Source organism: Anolis carolinensis, unplaced genomic scaffold (assembly GCF_035594765.1).
Source record: "Anolis carolinensis isolate JA03-04 unplaced genomic scaffold, rAnoCar3.1.pri scaffold_7, whole genome shotgun sequence".
Taxonomy (NCBI): domain Eukaryota; kingdom Metazoa; phylum Chordata; class Lepidosauria; order Squamata; family Dactyloidae; genus Anolis; species Anolis carolinensis.
Genome location: NW_026943818.1, coordinates 19,973,224 through 19,978,223, shown reverse-complemented (window position 1 = coordinate 19,978,223; position 5,000 = coordinate 19,973,224). Strand labels below are relative to the sequence as shown.

General features: G+C 38.9%; 1 protein-coding gene across 2 annotated transcripts in view; it reads right to left on the bottom strand.

The window, feature by feature from the left end:
• Positions 1 to 5,000, bottom strand: part of spns2 (SPNS lysolipid transporter 2, sphingosine-1-phosphate) — a 76,159-nt gene that overhangs the window by 14,211 nt on the left and 56,948 nt on the right. The window contains exon 12 of one of the 2 annotated variants that reach the window (XR_010000321.1): positions 3,919 to 4,000. The exons of the other annotated variant lie outside the window; for it this stretch is intronic. The gene's annotated coding sequence lies outside the window, so the exon portion shown is untranslated. The remainder of the gene's footprint in view (positions 1 to 3,918; positions 4,001 to 5,000) is intronic. 2 annotated transcript variants of the gene reach the window in all.

Below are 5,000 nucleotides of genomic sequence, written 5' to 3'. Positions count from 1 at the left end.
TGATTGATTAAAATCCCATCCAAACTCAAGTCACGAAGGTGTCATGAGTAAAAGGAGGCCCAGAGGCGGGATGGAAAGAGGAAGCAGGGGATAAAAATAGGCAGGTGAGTGACCCAGCCGCTGCCCAGACGGCTTGTCCGATTTCCCGTCCGTCCGAGAGGCAAAGCCGGGCCAGAAGGGCGAAGGGGGAGGCCAGCCGATCTGGGTCTCGGATCAAGGGAAAGGGGTCTAATCCGGCCAATGGGAAGCCAATGCCTGGTGTGGCCACTCATCCACTTATCTCCTCATCCACGCTCTCCGGCTCATAAGCCTTCCTGGTCAATCATTGTGTCCTCCATCCTCACTAGACAGGCTTAAGAGATTTCGAGGAATTGGGCTGCTGGGAAATCACAGAATCCTAGACTGGGGAGACACCCCAAAGGCCATCCAGTCCAGCCCCATTCAGCCAGAAAGGAGGGCACCATCCGATCCCTCCCGACAGATGGCCATCCAGACTGTTAAAAATACATATCACAGAATCCTAGATGGCTAGCCATCCTATGCAAATAATAATAATATGTGATTTTGTGATATCTATCTTGTTTGCTGTGTCATAATAATAATAATAATAATAATAATAATAATAATAATAATAATAATAATATGCAGACTGTGCAAGGAAGCTGACGAAACCATTGATCATATCCTCAGCTGCTGTAAGAAAATTGCACAGACTGACTACAAACAGAGGCACAACTGTGTGGCCCAAATGATCCATTGGAACTTATGCCTCAAGTACCATCTCCCAGCAGCAAAGAACTGGTGGGATCACAAACCTGCAAAAGTCTTGGAAAATGAGCACGCAAAGATACTGTGGGACTTCCGAATCCAGACTGACAAAGTTCTGGAACACAACACACCAGACATCACAGTTGTGGAAAAGAAAAAGGTTTGGATCATTGATGTCACCATCCCAGGTGACAGTCGCATTGACGAAAAACAACAGGAAAAACTCAACCGCTATCAGGACCTCAAGATTGAACTTCAAAGACTCTGGCAGAAACCAGTGCAGGTGGTCCCGGTGGTGATGGGCACACTGATGGCCGTGCCAAGAGATCTCAGCCGGCATTTGGAATCAATAGACATTGACAAAATTACGATCTGCCAACTGCAAAAGGCCACCCTACTGGGATCTGCACGCATCATCCGAAAATACATCACACAGTCCTAGACACTTGGGAAGTGTTCGACTTGTGATTTTGTGATATGAAATCCAGCATGTCTATCTTGTTTGCTGTGTCGTAAAATAATAATAATAATAATAATAATAATAATAATAATAATAATAATAATAATAATAATAATAATAATCACACAGTCCTAGACACTTGGGAAGTGTCAGACTTGTGATTTTGTGATATGAAATCCAGCATGTCTATCTTGTTTGCTGTGTCATAATAAAATAATAATAATAATAAATACATCACACAGTCCTAGACACTTGGGAAGTGTTCGACTTGTGATTTTGTGATATGAAATCCAGCATGTCTATCTTGTTTGCTGTGTCATACAATAAAATAATAATAGTAATAATTATAATAATTATAATAATAATAATCACACAGTCCTAGACACTTGGGAAGTGTTCGACTTGTGACTTTGTGATATGAAATCCAGCATGTCTATCTTGTTTGCTGTGTCATACAATACAATAATAATAATAACAATAATAATAATAATAATAGTATCATCCTAGAGTTCAAAGGGACCCCAAAGGTCATCCAGTCCAACCCCATTCAGCCAGAAAGGAGAGCACAATCTGATCCCTCCTGACAGATGGCCATCCAGACTGTCAAAAATACAAATCATAGAATCCTAGATGGCTAGCCATCCTCTGCATAATAATAATAATAATAATAATAATAATAATAATAATAATAATAATATCATCCTAGAGTTCAAAGGGACCCCAAAGGTCATCCAGTCCAACCCCATTCAGCCAGAAAGGAGAGCACAATCTGATCCCTCCTGACAGATGGCCATCCAGACTGTCAAAAATACAAATCATAGAATTAGATGGCTAGCCATCCTCTGCATAATAATAATAATAATAATAATAATAATAATAATAATATCATCCTAGAGTTCAAAGGGACCCCAAAGGTCATCCAGTCCAACCCCATTCAGCCAGAAAGGAGAGCACAATCTGATCCCTCCTGACAGATGGCCATCCAGACTGTCAAAAATACAAATCATAGAATTAGATGGCTAGCCATCCTCTGCATAATAATAATAATAATAATAATAATAATAATAATAATAATATCATCCTAGAGTTCAAAGGGACCCCAAAGGTCATCCAGTCCAACCCCATTCAGCCAGAAAGGAGAGCACAATCTGATCCCTCCTGACAGATGGCCATCCAGACTGTCAAAAATACAAATCATAGAATCCTAGATGGCTAGCCATCCTCTGCATAATAATAATAATAATAATAATAATAATAATAATAATAATAATAATAATAATAATAATAATATCATCCTAGAGTTCAAAGGGACCCCAAAGGTCATCCAGTCCAACCCCATTCAGCCAGAAAGGAGAGCACAATCTGATCCCTCCTGACAGATGGCCATCCAGACTGTCAAAAATACAAATCATAGAATCCTAGATGGCTAGCCATCCTCTGCATCATAATAATAATAATAATAATAATAATAATAATAATAATAATAATAATAATATCATCCTAGAGTTCAAAGGGACCCCAAAGGTCATCCAGTCCAACCCCATTCAGCCAGAAAGGAGAGCACAATCTGATCCCTCCTGACAGATGGCCATCCAGACTGTCAAAAATACAAATCATAGAATCCTAGATGGCTAGCCATCCTCTGCATAATAATAATAATAATAATAATAATAATAATAATAATAATAATAATAATAATAATATCATCCTAGAGTTCAAAGGGACCCCAAAGGTCATCCAGTCCAACCCCATTCAGCCAGAAAGGAGAGCACAATCTGATCCCTCCTGACAGATGGCCATCCAGACTGTCAAAAATACAAATCATAGAATTAGATGGCTAGCCATCCTCTGCATCATAATAATAATAATAATAATAATAATAATAATATCATCCTAGAGTTCAAAGGGACCCCAAAGGTCATCCAGTCCAACCCCATTCAGCCAGAAAGGAGAGCACAATCTGATCCCTCCTGACAGATGGCCATCCAGACTGTCAAAAATACAAATCATAGAATCCTAGATGGCTAGCCATCCTCTGCATCATAATAATAATAATAATAATAATAATAATAATAATAATAATAATAATATCATCATCATCCTAGAGTTCAAAGGGACCCCAAAGGTCATCCAGTCCAACCCCATTCAGCCAGAAAGGAGAGCACGATCTGATCCCTCCTGACAGATGGCCATGCAGACACTGTTAAAAATAACTATCATAGAAGCCTAGTGTTGGAGGAGACCTGCAAGGACCATCCAATCCAACGCAGACAAAGACATGTCAATCACATCGAGATTTTATCTGCTGGTATAATTTTGGTTTGATATTCGGATGCCATTTGAGTCAATGCAGGGTAAGCCACAGCCCACGCTGCCGGGAAATTCAGGGTTTTGTGTTTGTTTGTTTGTTTGTTCAGGAGATACTTTTTAAAAGGCTGTAGAGGCAATTGGAGACGGAACCGGAAAACCACATCCACTGGGTTTGGGTTTCAAATTGAATCAAGAGGAGTTTATAGCCATATTGGATGTTCCTGCAAGAACCGTTGTCATCTTGCCCCCTTCTCCAGCTCTGAGGCCTTCTCAGAGCTGGAGAAGGGAGAAAGCAGGCAATCTTGCTGGGAAATGAAGAGTTGCTTTTGTTGTTTTGAAAAACTAAGAAGAATGGAAAAAATAATAATATACGAACTAACCCCCGAAATCCCTCGCGGTTATCATGGGGCAGCGTCTTCCGAGTTAATGGAGTAGCCCGGGGCCAGCGCATCCCAATCCGGACTGAAAGACATGTTAGCGCAGTTGGTCGCGGCCACCTCTGGCTTCGGAAAATGACACCCCAAAGGCGCCAATCCCTCCCCGCAGGCGCATGCACGCTCCCCCAATTTATTCGTAATAAGCATCAACACATGTACGCACCTATGCATCTGTGTAGGTAGGTATCAATCTATGCCTCTATGTACATATCTGTCCATCTAGGCATCTCTCTGCGCATCTATTTAAGCATCTATGTTTGTATGTATGTACTACGTATCCATCCATCTATGCGTCTATCTAAGCAGGGATGTGTCTTTCTATTCATCATATATGCATCTATTAATCTATCTATGTATGTACCTATGTATGTATGTATCCACCATCTATGCATCTATCTATCTCTCCATCTATCTCTCTATGCATCTATCTCTATCTGTCTATCAATCTGTGCATCTATTTCTGCATCTATATATATATGTATGTATATATGTATCTATCTATCTGATAGACAATCTATGCATCTATTTCTGCATCTATATATGTATGTATGTATATATGTATCTGTCTATCTGTGCATCTATTTCTGCATCTATATATGTATGTATGTATGTATGTATGTATATATGTATCTGTCTATCTATGCATCTATTTCTGCATCTATATATGTATGTATGTATATATGTATCTGTCTATCTATGCATCTATTTCTGCATCTATATATGTATGTATGTATGTATATATGTATCTATCTTTCTATCTATCTATGCATCTATTTCTGCATCTATATATGTATGTATGTATGTATGTATGTATATATGTATCTGTCTATCTATGCATCTATTTCTGCATCTATATATGTATGTATGTATGTATATATGTATCTATCTGTCTGTCTATCTATGCATCTATTTCTGCATCTATATATGTATGTATGTATATATGTATCTATCTGATAGACAATCTATGCATCTATTTCTGCATCTATATATGTATGTATGTATGTATGTATGTATCTATCTGTCTA